The sequence below is a fragment of the Corythoichthys intestinalis genome, chromosome 5 (genome assembly GCF_030265065.1).
Source record: "Corythoichthys intestinalis isolate RoL2023-P3 chromosome 5, ASM3026506v1, whole genome shotgun sequence".
In the NCBI taxonomy this organism is placed as follows: Eukaryota; Metazoa; Chordata; class Actinopteri; order Syngnathiformes; family Syngnathidae; genus Corythoichthys; species Corythoichthys intestinalis.
This window is the reverse complement of record NC_080399.1, coordinates 6,542,349-6,558,436: the sequence shown is the minus strand read 5'-3', so window position 1 is coordinate 6,558,436 and position 16,088 is coordinate 6,542,349. Positions and strand designations below refer to the sequence as shown.

The 16,088-nt window shown below is 39.8% G+C and overlaps 1 protein-coding gene across 2 annotated transcripts in view; it reads left to right on the top strand.

Moving 5' to 3' along the window:
- Positions 1–16,088, top strand: part of sema3d (sema domain, immunoglobulin domain (Ig), short basic domain, secreted, (semaphorin) 3D) — a 100,285-nt gene that overhangs the window by 17,839 nt on the left and 66,358 nt on the right. Inside the window, exon 1 of one of the 2 annotated variants that reach the window (XM_057836904.1) lies at positions 15,521–15,588. The exons of the other annotated variant lie outside the window; for it this stretch is intronic. The gene's annotated coding sequence lies outside the window, so the exon portion shown is untranslated. Of the gene's footprint in view, positions 1–15,520; positions 15,589–16,088 lie in introns of those variants that run through there. 2 annotated transcript variants of the gene reach the window in all.

Genomic DNA, 16,088 nt, shown 5'->3' with positions numbered 1-16,088 from the left:
TTAGGGGTGGTCTGCGTGTGAGAATTCCCAAGGCCACGCTATACCGCTGCCATCTGCTGTTTGACGACCCACGCTGGGAAATGGCCTTCAAAAAAGTTTGGCTACTCTTAATTACCAGCGGACCGACAGTCTGCGGAAGGCTCTCACCTTGTTGATGTCATGCTAAACTGCAGTATATGACACATTTAACTCTGGTGGGCAGGGTTAGGTTTCTTTTTTTAATTTTTGTTTGTCGTGGCCATGCCAGTGTGCTAACCTACAATGCATTGCATTGTAATTTAACATATCAACACTACACAAAGCAGTGAATTGTATTATCCTTTTAACACATTCCCTGTATTGGCCGTCCATATCAACTGAAATCCAGCATGTAACTGCACCTCATGTGCATATTTACTGTCTATTTCATCATTTTTATCTCATTCACAGCCAGCCCAGGTATAGGCTATATATACTTTTCCGAGATTATGTGTAGTGGTAGAAGAAAAAAAAAAGTATTAAAACAAGGAAGTGAACCTGAAAATACTCCAATATTAGCTAGGGGTGCACGATCTCCATTTTTTGAAACCGGTACCGATATCGATAATTTCCTGCTCCTCAAAGCCGATACCGATATGATAACCAATAATATATATATATATATATATATATATATATATATATATATATATATATATATAATTTTTAAATGTATATTCACATGGGTTTTTGAACACGTGTATGCCAAAAATACTACTGGTGGATTCAGCATAGACTTGCCTTTGACCTAACCAGAATTTTCATGATGACATGAACATTATTATAATGAAAAAAACAAACACAAGAACAGTTTTGACTTCAAATAGGGTGCCCATATTTAATTTTTCAAATGAATAAAATTTGAGTCAATCACCATCAATTAGTCAATATTATTGATGATGTGTTCCCCTGAATAATGAGCGTTGAACTAAAACAAATATAAACCCAACAGGTATTGTGCTTTGTCAGCAAATTAAACATTTGGTGCATGAATAGAGGAGACTTTTATGCTCTTGGTCCATTAAACAACTCAAACGCACACATCCCAATCCACCGACACTGTGCCAAAATTAATATCAATAGGCCAGATAATATATAATGTTATTGGATTTATTGGGATGACGTCATAATTCCTATTATCGGACCGATAATTATCGTACACCTCTAATATTAGCATTAAGTGACACAAAAATGCTCCAAAATTGACAGTAAGTTACCCAAAATCAAGCAAAAGTGACCTTGGAAATGCCCCATAAACAGCAGGAAGTGACATGGAATGGTCTCAGAGAAAAAAGGAAGTGGCCCAAAAACAACAGGAAGTGATCCAGAAATGCCCCCAAACCGACAGGCAGTTACATACACATATTATCTGGTCAGCACCATGTGCTATCTGGTGCGTATTAGATAATTTCTAGTGCACACCACAAACTACCTGGTGCACCCCAGCTTGTTTCTCATGCACACCATATACTATCTGGTGCGCACCAAATTGTTTCTCGTGTGCAACAGATAGTTTCTACTGCGCACCACATATTTTCTGGTCCGCATAATGGGCTATCTGTTGCGCATTAGATTGTTTGTTGTGCGCACCACATATTATCTGGTGTGCATCAAATTGTTCCTAGTGCACACCAGATAGTTTCTTCTGCGCACCATATACTATATGGTGCACATCAAATTGTTTCTCATGCCCACCAGGTAGTTTTTGCTACAGACCACATATTATCTGGTCCATACCATGTGCTATCTGGTGCGCATTAGATAGTTTTTAGTGTGCACCACATACTATCTTGTGCGTACCAGATTGTTACTCGTGCGCACCATATCCTATCTGGTGAGCACTAAATTGTTTCGCATGTTCACCAGATAGTTTCTACTGTGCACCATATTCTATATGGTGCTCATCAAATTGTTACTCATGGGCACCAAATAGTTTTTGCTGCAGACCACATATTATCTGGTCTGCACCAAGTGATATCTGGTGCGCATTTGATAGTTTTTACTGCGCACCATGTACTATCTAGTGCACATCAGAAAGTTCCTAGTGTGCACCACGTACTCCCTTGTGCGTACCAGATTTTTTCTCGTGCGCACCACATTATCTGGTGTTCACCAAATTGTTCCTTGTGCACACCAGATAGTTTCTACTGTGCACCATATACTTTATGGTGCACCATATACTTTATGGTGCACTATATACTTTATGGTGCACCATACACTATATTGTGCACATCAAATTGTTTCTCGTGCGCACCAGATAGTTTCTGCTGCAGACCACATATTATCTGGTCTGCACCATATGCTATCTGGTGCGCATTAGATAGTTTTTAGTGTGCACCACATATTATCTCGTGCGTACCAGATTGTTTCTCGTGCGCACCATATACTATCTGGTGAGCACCAAATTGTTTCGCATGCTCATCAGATAGTTTCTACTGCGCACCATCTACTATCTAGTGCGCATCAGATAGTTTCGAGTGCGTACTTAATACTTTCTGGTGCACACTAGATTGTTTCCTGTGCGCACCACATACTATCTAGTGCGCACCAGATTGTTATTCGTGCACACCATATTCTACCTGGGGTGCACCAGATAATTTCTGCTGCAGACCACATATTATCTGGTCCGCACCATGTGCTATCTGGTGCGCATTAGATAGTTTTTAGTGTGCACCACATACTATCTTGTGCGTACCAGATTCTTTCTTGTGCGCACCATATACTATTTAGTGCACACCAGATTGTATTTCGTGCACACCATATTCTACCTGGTTTGCACCAGATAGTTTATGCTGCAGACCACATATTATCTGGTCCGCACCATGTGCTATCTGGTGTGCATTAGATAGTTTTTAGTGTGCACCACATACTATCTCGTGCGTACCAGATTCTTTGTCGTGCACACCATATTCTACCTGGTGTGCACCAGATAATTTCTATTGCGAACCATATACTATGTGGTGCACACCAGATTGTTTCCCGTGCGCACCACATGCTATCAGGTGTGCACCAAACTGTTTCTCGTGCGCACCATATAGTTTCTGCTGTGCACCACTTACTATCTGCTGCACATCAAATTGTTTCTTGTGCACACCACATAGTTTCTGCTGCGCACCACATATTTTTTGATGTGCACCACATGGTTTCAATTTATTTTACTTCTGTCGATGTCCCTTTAGGGGCTCCGTACTATACAATTGCTACAGATTTTTTTTTTTTTTTTTTCATTTAAAGAACAGTCATTAACGGTGATAGACATCTAAGCGGATGACATTTTGAAATATTTTGAAACTTAATCATATATCTATTTATTTCCTGTTTGGACTCATCCCAACTGCGATAAGCTTACAGATAATGGAAGATGGATTGAATGTTGCTGAAGAATCCGCACTGCTATCATACTTTACCCAGATCTATGTTATAAGGCAGCACCGGTGCAGGCATCTGACATTAAATCTGCCACGGATGTCGTCAAGTTTATTTACTATCACCCCCCTCGTTCCCATGTGCAGAACACGCTGCCAAAGACAACAGGGGGGTCTCCAGTCCGGAGCTGCCAGGAAACACTTGAGTTTATTTAACTCGCATGGCACTGAGCTGTGTGCTTCTCTACCCCTGCTGTCACTCTTAATCTATTTTATTGACTCTCATGCTGTATAGACTGTGAATTTTCCTGCCAAATTACGTCAGAGGGCTTTTTGCGCACCTTTATGCCACCACATATGTTTTCTACAAGGCTGTTTTGCAACTCTTGGTTTATTGAATAAAGTCATTAACTTTAACTAAATTACTGACTGAGAATGGCACATTTTCTACAAACCTGTGATAAAATCTTAGGTTGTCAAACTGTAGCTTTTGAAGTGGTTACTCCACCTCTAGGCCTTCTTGGCATCTTCTCTGCACAATTATTTACAACATCTACTCAGTATAGAAGTCAAGAGTCAAGATTGGAACCCAGGACCTTTGACTTTGGAGGACATGGAAAGGGCAAAGGTTAATTTGATAGAAAAGTAGTTGGTCTTAGCACTTTCAAGCGGTTAACAAGCACTTAATTCCTGATCAATGCACAGTGAACATTTTCTTGCATTTTAGTTGCTGAGGAAATAGGCCAACCAAGGAACTATAAATTCAAAAGAAGCATGCACAGTAAAGTAGTGGTAGTCATACTCAAATCTGTCTTGACTTCCCTCTTCTTGTCCTATCCGTTTTTTTTTTTTTTTTTGTTAACTCCCCTCAGAAAGTTAAGTCATAAGGGACTTGAAATTACTTATCACTTGCTAGCGAGCTAGCATATCGACACCTTCTTGAAAGGGATTTTTTTTACCGGTACACAGTCACGTGCTATTAGGGTAGATAGGTTTACCGTAGTGGTTACGTTAACATTTTTAGGCTTCCAAATCAATGTAATCTTCTCTTGACACTTGAGATATTTACAAAACAGAGATGTTTTATTTTTCAGGGTGACAGTGGAGATGAAATACAAAAACATTTTTAGGTACAGCCACTTAAACACAAGCGTTTAGCAGATCATCCATCTGTTAGGAACAGCTCTGTCCCAAAGGTAAACCACTAGCCAAAATTGTTTTTAGTGCACACCAGATTGTTTCTAGTGTGCACCAGATCATTTCCAGTGCACACCACATTTTTTCTCGTGCGGACCACATACTATCTGTTGCGCACCACATTGTTTCTCGTGCGCACCACAATGTTTCTTTTGCGCACCACATGCTATCTGGTGCGCACCAGACTGTCTGCTGTGCGCACCACATACTATCTAGTGTGCACCAGACTGTTTCCCGTGCGCACCACTTTGTTTCTCACGCACACTACATACTATCTGGTGCGCACTACATTGTTTCTCGTGCGCACCACATACTATCTGGTGTGCACCAGACTGTTTCCTATTCGCACCACATACTATCTGGTGCGCACCCCAATGCTTATAGTGCGCACCACTTTGTTTCTCAAGCGCACTACATACTATCTGGTGCGCACTACTGTTTCTCATGCACACCACATAATAACAAGTGCGCTCCAGACTGTTGTCTGTGCGCACCACATACTATCTGGTGCGCACACCAAGGTTTCTCGTGCGCACCACTTTGTTTCTCACGCGCACTACATACTATCTGGTGCGCACTACATTGTTTCTCAAGCGCACCACATATTATCTAGTGCGCAGCATGTTTCTCGTGCGCACCACATTCTATCTGGTGCACACCAGACTGTTTCCCGTGCGTACCACATACTATCTGGTGCGCACCAGACTGTTTCATGCGCGCACCACATACTATCTGGTGCACACCACATTGTTTCTCGTGCCCACCACTTACTACCTGTTGCGCACCACATTGTTTCTCGTGCGCACCACAATGTTTCTCGTGCACACCACATACTAACTGGTGCGCAACCCAATGTTTCTCGTGCACACCACATACTAACAGGTGCGCTCCAGACTGTTTCATGTGCACACCACATACTATCTGGTGCGCACCACATTGTTTCTCGTGCACACCACAATGTTTCTCGTGCACACCACATACTAACTGGTGCGCAACCCAATGTTTCTCGAGCACACCACATACTAACAGGTGCGCTCCAGACTGTTTCATGTGCACACCACATACTATCTGGTGCGCACCACATTGTTTCTCGTGCACACCACAATGTTTCTCGTGCACACCACATACTAACAGGTGCGCTCCAGACTGTTTTCTGTGCGCACCACATACTATCTGCTGCACACCACAATGTTTCTCATACGCACCAGACTGTTTCCTGTGTGCTCCACATACCATCTGGTGCACACCACACTGTTTCTCGTGCGCACCATTTTGTTTCTTGTGCGCACCCCATACTATCCGGTATGCATCAGATGGTTTAAACTCCTTTTATTTCTGTCAATGTAAATGGTGTTAAATGGTGTTATACTTATATAGCGCTTTTTCCACCTTTTAAGGCGCTCAAAGCGCTTTACACTATCTCTCCATCTACCTACTGGTGACACAGCACCAGGAGCAACGTGAGGTTCAGTATCTTGCTCAAGGACACATAGACGAGTTCATCAGGGTGGAGAATCGAACCCACAACCTCTGGTTCAGGGGACAACTACTCTACCACTGAGCCACGCCACCCCAATGTCACTTTAGGGGCTCCGTACAGTTTTTTTTTTTCAGGTTGAGAGGAGATGAAATACAAAAACATTCACTTAAATGCAAGCATTTTGCTGATCGTTCATCCGTTAGGAACAGCTCTGAATTAACATTTTTAGGTTGTAAGGTGCCTCACTTTATCATCTAAACTAAACAGACGTCTGTTTATCGGGGTCTAATCCTCTTTGGTTTATTACTACAGTGCAACTGATAACATAGCCCTCGGTCAGTGTAACCGGCTCCAGCACAAGTCATGCCTGGACATGTGAAATAAATAAAAAAGTCAAGAGGGGCACTGGAAACGCTTGCCAACATGCCATTGGACATTGTAATCCTTGTTCGTGGATGGGAATGAATGAATGCACTGAAAGGTCATCTCTGTTGTAATTAGTTTGACACGAGGAGAAGAATATTCCCATTTAATGTTTGAGACACAAGCACTACGTTGATGCTATTAGTTCGGTTTGACTTTGTTACGCGGTCATTGAGAGGTTAATTATCTTACAAGGGATGGAAAGTGGGAAGAAATCAGGGAGATGTTGCCATCAAGGGCTAAGGGGGATGCGTGAGGTTCATGAAGCACGCCATTGTTTGTCGGGTTAATTAGTGGTTCAGATGGCTGTGAAATGAGCCGGAACTTAGGTTTGATCAAACCGCCGGGTGTGTAATTAAACATGGTAATTCAATACACGCAATGTGTTGCTGGAATATATCAATTCCTCCTTGAAGTGGAAGACAATTGCTCTCATAGAAGCTGAAATGGTCTATGAAATGATGATGATAATGATGAAACTAATGAGGGCACTCCTTTAACTCATTGGCTGCCTTTGACAGAAATAGACGTCCAATTCAATTACACTGAGAGTGTTGGCACCTTCAATGGCATAAACATCAACGCAAAAAATACACCTAAACATTACCTTTATCATGTATCCCATAAAAAATACCTGCAGGACTTTAATGAGTGTTTGATTAGTGCCTTAGTTGAGTTGTGCATTTATAGGGAAAATAAATTTTTATCATATAACCTTTGTCATGTACCCGTAATGATTCTTAGTCACTTGAATATTTTGCATGATGACGATGTAAGTAGTTCAATAAAGTGATCATTTTTTATGGCATGTTGCCGTTTAAGATTTGTAAATAAAGACGAGCCAGTGCATATCTCGTTGTATAGATAAAAATGCTCATCCCACCTCTTGGTATGAAGCGCAATGACGGGTGGAGTAACTGAATCTTACGCAGGGGTTAAAGTGGCTAGAATTTCTTGCCGGAACTCCCCGACGTGACGGTCGCCACGGAGGCAGAAATGTTTTTTTTTTTTTTTTAATTTATTTATTTGGGGGGCTAAACCTCTTAAACTACTGAAATGCAAAGAACACTTTTAGCACAGTTATTTCTATAACACAAACAAAAACTGATTTTCATTCAAAATTGTATTTTTTCAATGATTTGCAAAATAAAACTTAACAAAAACACCAATAACCCCAACCTCCATCTCCTAATTTTTATTTTCCCTTATTTCCTCACATACTAAATGCCAAATCTCAATTTTAACTACCTAAAAACATTGATGTATATCAGGGGTCGCGTTAACCGAATATTTTCTGTCGTTGACCGTTTTTTTTACAACGGTGACGGAAAAAACTGAAGTCCATCCGTCATTTTGACAGGTTGCAGTTCACACCCCAGACCACAGGGTGGCGAGTGAGCATATTAATTAGCTATTGTCTCTCTTCATGCATAACGTCGTTGGCCTTACTTGGAAAAATGTCAAGGCAACTGAGTGTCCGAAGTTTCTTCAAAAAGCCCCAAAACGACGATGGTGTTGATAAAAGAGGTGAAAAAGAGGGACTGATGCAGTGAAGGATGACAACGAATCAAGTGAATCGCCGGTTCACTCCTCACTGCGGCGAGCAGTTGAAAACGCCGCCAATTACCAAGAAGGGCAGAATTGGAAAAACGGTGAAAGCGGCATAAAGCCAAAAAAGCGGACCAGACTAGCCAGAGCCTGAAATTATTTCATGATCAGAATCATGGAAGGTTCCACGTGAGGGGGAAGAAAAAAAAAAAATATATATATATATATATATATATATATATAATATATATATGGAAACACAGTAGTGGCCTGCTTACTGTTATCCATGACTGCACTAATGTTAGTTGCTTTATATCATAAAGTATTATTGTATTATTGTGTATATACATATAGTGACTGCATCAAGATATAGTCATTTTAAAAATTTAAGTGACGGGTAAAAATAGATTATGACCGGATTTTTATGACCCTGTCAGTCAAAATGACAGACAACGAAAAAGTCTAGCGCAACCTCTGATGTATATTAAAATTGAAATTAATGTAAACATTTACTTTTATTTTAAATAATAAAGATATAAGTAACATACATTCAGAAAAATAAGTTCAAATGACTTATATTACGCAGAGTGAAATGAAATATAGTTTGAATATTGACTTTTTTAAATCACAAGGAAATGAATAAGTAGCCTAACATAAATGAACAAATATAAGTCCAAAGGGCACATTATCAGCTAAGATGTTCTGAACCTCCCCATCAGAGCAAATAAAACTAAATATGATAAATAAGCCTCCTTAACTCTTTCGTTGCTCTTAAAGATTTGATGCATTTTATGTTGCATTGCCCTTTTTTTGTCGCATCAATTTAACAAACTTCTTTTTTTTTTTTTGCTGTTCCAGAAAACATGCACATTTGAACCAATCAGAGCTAAATATCTCTACTGATCCCATGTCAGTATGTCTGCCAATTGAACGGTTAAATGAGTCCAGGCGTTGATTGATTGTTTTCTTCTTGGCATGTGTGGCAGCATAGCATTTTTTATTTATCTATTTTTTTTACATCGTGCTTTGACAGTTGCTGTCATATTTTCGGAATCAAAGCACAGTGTACCGGAACAGCATTCCGGCCCTGAATCTTATACTGGAACTGAGTTCTGGCCCTGAATCTTATTCCGGAACTGCGTTCCTGACCGTTCTGGCCCACATTCACCCCTGATCTTATGGCCTTTTCACACTAGCTTCAGCCCAGTGTGAAGACCGGTCCATGGCAAACGCAAAACAGGAGGAGCCACGTAGCCTGACGCTGTCAGGGAGTGAAAAGCGGCAATCATATATACAATGGTCCCAAGTCGACATGTGCCAATTACCGGTTTCAATGGTTCAGTGGTATGAAAACGTCACGATTTTAAAACAGCAAAACTTTTCCTTCATTCCGTCCCTGCTGTATAAGCTATTTTTTAGTCCAAAAAATGCATTGAGAAATCCCTCGCTTGCAGCTGCAAGGATCAACCCTCCTCCTGCTCAGTGTCAGTGAGTCAGCTGTGCTACACGATGGCTGGAAGAGGTGAAACTCCTGAACTTTTTCCCCCATCGAAGAAAACAAAATTGCTGATATGGGACTACTTCGGCTACAGTTCATTTTAATTTAAGATTATACTTATGTTCCAATTTGCTAATGTTTGGAAAAATAAAAATCCTGTTCAATGGATTTTTTTTAACCCAGATATCTCAATTCAATGAAACCTTGTAATTTTGGCTTAAAATTATCATACTGTCAGAATCTCTTATGAACACATGCCAATACCCAAGTACCAATGCGTTTATTTTTCATTGTTGCACAAGAAAACAGCGACTGTTCCTATTACAAGGAGTAGGGGGCATTATAATAGCCATGTAAAGAGTTATACTTGTTCGGGTGAGAAAGTGAATATTTTTTCGTTGTTGTTCGTGAACTACATTTCCACATGAACACACATTGAGGTACTGTTTAACTTAGCTAGGAAAGGTATGACAGCCATATTTCAAGTGTCCAAGAGCTTGCGCAAAAAAAGGGCATTTATTAAAGTTTCATCAGTTAGGGTTTGCGTATACCCGTCTGCCGAAACAGCCTGATAGCACAAATATAAGTACGTCTGCCCCTCTGCTATTGGATGCGTTGTTGACATAAGCTAGGGTGACCATATTTTGATTTCAAAAAAGAGGACACTCGGCCCGGCCTCGAGATACTTGAATTTTACTCGAAGATCACTTAAAGATGCGTATATCTCCCACTTTTTTTTACTCAACAGGCTTTATTCTTCCTTAAAAAAAAGAATCAAACAATTAAAAAAAAAAAAAGGATTAAAAAAAAAAAAAAAAGAATGATTATTAAAAAAATAATATAATGCTGACTCATGGAAATGTAGTCCAGTTAATACACACACAGCTGGCTATGCGCCAACTCAGCATTTTTTAAATTACGATCACGACAATTGTCGTTGACTAAATGTTATTCCCACTCAATTTTTATTCTCATACAATGTTCTAAATTGTACGCAAACAATAACTGAAATAAACTGACAAGCGATTCAACCAGCATGTTTCCAAACGCAGCAGTTCAAATTCAAAACTACATTGCCCATAATGCCTAGCGCAGCTGAGCTCATTGATTGCTACCCTATTAGCGAATACGGGAGCCGAGGCAAAATCAGACTTTGCTATCAAAGTTTACTACCATCGGCAGCGCAAAGATGCGACAACAAACGGGATTTTACAGATTACACCAGTACAAATCTCCAACGGAAGTCAACAGTTGCCATTATATACCTACTTATCGTAAAAAAAAAAACCTCATCACAAACACCGCTACTTAGAATACTAGCATTCAACCAAATGAACTAACGCAGAACAATTACAAGACTCATAAAATATACTGCATCTCTGTGTACACATATAACCCTATGTACAACAGAAGACACGTGATCGACATTAACAGGAGAAACTTACAGAAAGGTGTATGGAGCCGCGTCTTTCAGAACTTCTTATTGAACTCCTTACTGTAGTCTGAGCTCTCGCCAAACCATCAGTAGATGGTGGTAATTCCCCATGAAACAAGACTCTATTTTGGGCCCCGCCTCTGGATTAAATGACATTTTTAGCATTTAAGCAATCTGGTGAGCACCAGAAACTATCTGATAAACATTAGCAGTATACAGCATTTAAGACAGCAGATTTTTGCTGTGCAAGTTAGCCAATTGTTGCATTGTGGCAACTGGCTAACTTCCATAGCAAAAGTCTGCTAGCTTAAATGCTATATAATGCTAATGTTCACAACAATTGGCTAACTCGCATAGCAATAGTCTGCTAGCTTAAATGCTATATGATGCTAATGTTTACAACAATTGGCTAACTTGCTTAGCAAAAGTCCGCTTGCCTAAATGTGATGTAATGCTAATGTTTACAAAAATTGGCTAACTTGCATAGCAAAAGTCTGTTAGCTTAAATGCTAAATAATGCTAGCCTGGTACACCAGACTCAACGCTGTTCCAGCTATTGAGTCTGGCCACCCTTCCCAAGGAAACAATTTCCAGGGCGGAGCAAGCCACAGCATACAGACAGCGGAGTGGACCAATCAGCGACGGGCAGACGTGACGTTAGTAAAATGGCGACTTCAGGATGACGGACTTGCGCGCGGAAGTAAACATATGAAGAGAGCGGAGTTTATTCGACATGGCTAGCGCGAGACAGATTGTTGTCAGTGACTCGTGTCGATGTGTTTTTGGTCATTTAAAACTGATTTTACCGTGGATTGGAACATATTCTCGGCTCTGCCGTTCACAGTCTGTGTTGCTGAAGGGACGACTTTCGACGCGCAAGAGTGACGTTGCTCGTGAAGAACACGTCACGCAAATAAACGAATCTGATTTGTCGATTGATTTTGTATCTGCTCGAAAAGGCCGTCAATGGGATGGGTCCCAGACTATTTCTCTCTGTTTGAAAAATACAGGGAGAATAGTCTGACAGAGCCAGGCTAAAATAATGCTAATGTTTACAATAATTGGCTAACTTGTTTAGCAAAAGTCCGCTTGCCTAAATGCTATGTAATGCTAATGTTTACAACAATTGGCTAGCAGACTTTTGCTATGCAAGTTAACCAATTCTGGCAACTGGCTAACCTGCATAGCAAAAGTCCGCTAGCTTAAATGCTGTATAATGCTAATTTTTACAACAAATGGCTAATTTGCATAGTAAAAGTCTGCTAGCTTAAATGCTATATAATGCTAATGTTTACAACAGTTGGCTAACTTGTTTAGCAAAAGTCCACTTGCCTAAATGCTATGTAATGCTAATGTTTACAACAGTTGGCTAGCAAACTTGTGCTACGCAAGTTAGCCAATTCTAGCAACTGGCTAACTTGCATAGCAAAAGTCCGCTGGCTTAAATGCGGTATAATGCTAATGTTTACAACAATTGGCTCATTTGCATAGCTAAAGTCTGCTAGCCTAAATGCTATATAATGCTAATGTTTACAACAATTGGCTAACTTGTTTAGCAAAAGTCTGTTTGCCTAAATGCTATGTAATGCTAATGTTTCCAACAATTGGCTAGCAGACTTTTGCAATGCAAGTTAGCCAATTCTGGCAACTGGCTAACTTGCATAGCAAAAGTCCGCTAGCTTAAATGCTGTATAATGCTAATGTTTACAACAATTGGCTGATTTGCATAGCAAAAGTCTGCTAGCTTAAATAATATATAATGCTAATGTTTACCAGATAGTCTCTGGTGCGTACTAGAAACAATCTGGTGCGCACCAGTTTTCTTAAATCAATTTTATTCTGTCAGTGTCCCTTTAGGGCAGGGTGAGCTAACTATTCCACAAAGGGCGGTGGTGGGTGCGGGTTTCTGTCCCAACGCATCAGGACGAAACCTTTCACCAATCTGGTGTCTCGCAAGCGCAATCAGTTGATCGCAGTCTGGTGCTTTTTGTTTCAGCAGAAACCTTATTGGTGAAACTGTCTGTGCTGAATCAGTTGGAACAAAAACCAGGACCCACTACGGCCCTTGAGGACCGGTTTTCCCACCCTTGATTTAGAGGCTCCATACCGAGAAGTCTGCTCCCACATACACAATAAATGGGTTGCCGCTAAACCATTCTCACTAGGCTGCCACTGTTTGAAAAGGCCGTAAAATTTAGAATGACAAACTGGCCAATTGTTTTAGCGATTGTAAGTATTGATTTACATTTGAAAATGTTCAAATGCTTTCTTTGTCTAACCCAGTGCACAAATACTTCAATCTGTACCTCAATACTGTTTATCAAGCATCAAATAATCATGCCCGTTCCTAATCCAGAGCATCACAGAAGCAGTTTGCATCCACTCATTTGTCCTCTCACGATCAAAATTTATGTGGTTCCCATGACTGCCAAGTCATATATCTCACTCATCCCTGAGTGTGATCTATCATCTTCATAACATAGGCCTCTTTAACTCATTCACTACCAGCAATTTTCACCGGAGCAAGGCCTTTCGCTCCCGGCCGTTTAACTGGATTTTGACTGATTTTGCAAGGCCCACAGAAAATTCTGTTCTATTGCTATATAAACATGGAACCCAACAAAAGAAAGATTAGATCTTCTTTCAGCAGAAAAAAGTAAGTTCGAATCTTTTTCCATTCTTTAGAAATTAGCATTAGAAAATAGCTTAGTTTGAGCATTTTTTTCACTTTCTGATGAGAAAACAGAAATTGAGCTTTTTGTGAAAGCATACATTTGAAATGTAACTTTGACTTTAACACAGCTACTTTTTGCTTTAGTTACATCCCAAACATCTGAATAATGTTTTCCTTTTACAAAAAAACAGAAACATCAAGACAAAAAGAGCTTTTGATCGCAAAGTAACAATTTATTTACACGAGGGCTGTCAAACGATTAAAATTTTTAATCGAGTTAATTACAGCTTAAAAATTAATTAATCGTAATTAATCACAATTCAAACCATCTATAAAATGTGCCATATTTTTCTGTAAATTATTGTTGGAACGGAAAGAAGACACAAGACGGATATATACATTCAACATACCGTACATAAGTACTGTATTTGTTTATTATAACAATAAATCAAAAAGATGGCATTAACATTATTAACATTCTCTTAAAGCGATCCATTGATAGAAAGACTTGTAGTTCTTAAAAGATAAATGTTAGTACAAGTTATAGAAATTTTATATTAAAACCCCTCTTAATGTTTTCGTTTTATTAAAATTTGTAAAATTTTCAATCAAAAAATAAACTAGTAGCTCGCCATTGTTGATGTCAATAATTACACCATGCTCACTCATGGTACTAACCCATAAAATCAGTTGGACCCAAACACCAACAGAGGAAGCCAAACACAAAAAAAACAAGTAACAAGCGGACATTATAGTGTACTGTCATTTTAGTCTGTTTGAACGGGGCATGTGCGTTAATATCGTCAAATATTTTAACGAATTACCGCCCGTTAACGCGATAATTTTGACAGCCCTAATTTACACATAACTAACTGAAAGATGACGTTGTGTTGGCCGCGAGAGCGGGTTAAACTTTTCCCTCGTCGCCGCCTGTTTATAATGGTCCCGGTCGTTCTGCTCGGTCGCCCAGCGCCTGGCATCCAGGGCGTTCTACAGGTTGTTCTGCTCAGTCGTCCGCCGCCTGTCATCCATTCAGTCGTCTTCCGCCCTCTCCCGGCTTTACGGCTTGGCCTTTGGTTGCTGTTGAATAGGGTTGCGGGTCTTACCAAATGCACTCCCGCCCTCCAGTGGCCAGTTTTATTGCTTTAAAATGGGTTTTGAGTTTTGTGCATTCTATCTGAGATACATGGGACCCTTTAGATCCCGATTGTGAAAAAAACCCCCACAAAAAACGTATAAATACGAGGGCTGTCAAAATTATCGCGTTAACGCGCGGTAATTAATTTTTAAAATTAATCACGTTAAAATATTTGACGCAATTAACGCACGTGTCCCGCTCAGAAAGTATTCTGCCTTTTGGTAAGTTTTACAGCAAGGCTTTTTGCGCTGTGTTCGGCCATTCCTTACTACGCGGCGAAACGTTTACACAATGCTCAGGGCGCTTGCGCATGCATTCACACGCATGCGCACATCGGTTAGAGGCGGCGATTACTCACTATTTTTGTTTTTATTTAGTTATTTAGAACCTTTTCACAGCCTCAAAGATACTTTTTTCATGTATTACCCTCTCATACCTTTACCCATTGTGTTTTTTTGTGTTAGCTTTGAAGCAGTTGACCACATTAGTCACGTAGCGTGTTTAAACCGTCCTTATTTGATATAACTACATTTAAGTATTTTCTGCAGGCATTTTTTTAGTACCTTATTCCTGTATGCATCTAAACAAAACAAGTTTAGAGCGCACGGCAGTACTTTAGGTGTCAAATTCGACTAATGTAGAACGTTTCGCCGATGTAGCATATTTTGGCAGAACAGCTGTCCAACAGCGAACTCTTGTGGTCGCTTTGCGACATGGTTTATTATTTTCTTCTTTTCTTTTCTTCATTATGGCTGCACGACGTCTCGGGCTGATAATGTTGTGCTTATATGATCCTTGGACAAGATTTGTCCGTAAGTATGGTTGTTGTAAAGAATGTACATATTATGTTAGTAAGCGAAATGTTATATTTTTTGTATGAGACGCGTTTTGTTTATGTTTAGTGAACCTGTATAGCGTGCTAAGCTAACGTTGTTGCTAATGCAATGCTTGTGTACTTTTATTTTGTAGTTTTACGACGGTCTAAAGAGGACAATGGTTTGAGGCCATTTTATTAATAAATCAGATGAAAAAGGAAGAAGTCTAATTATTAAGGCGTCATTCACTAGCTGTCGAGCTTTGGAAAAAGTAGATGCTTCGGAGTGAGGACAGCATAGACAGATTTAAATGACAGTAGAGTGAAATGCCCACTACAGTCCTTATGTACTGTATGTTGAATGTATATATCCATCTTGTGTCTTATCTTTCCATTCCAACAATTTATTTTACAGAATATATATATAATTTACAGAAAAATATGGCATATTTTATAGATGGTTGAATTGCGATTAATTGCGATTAATTACGATTAATT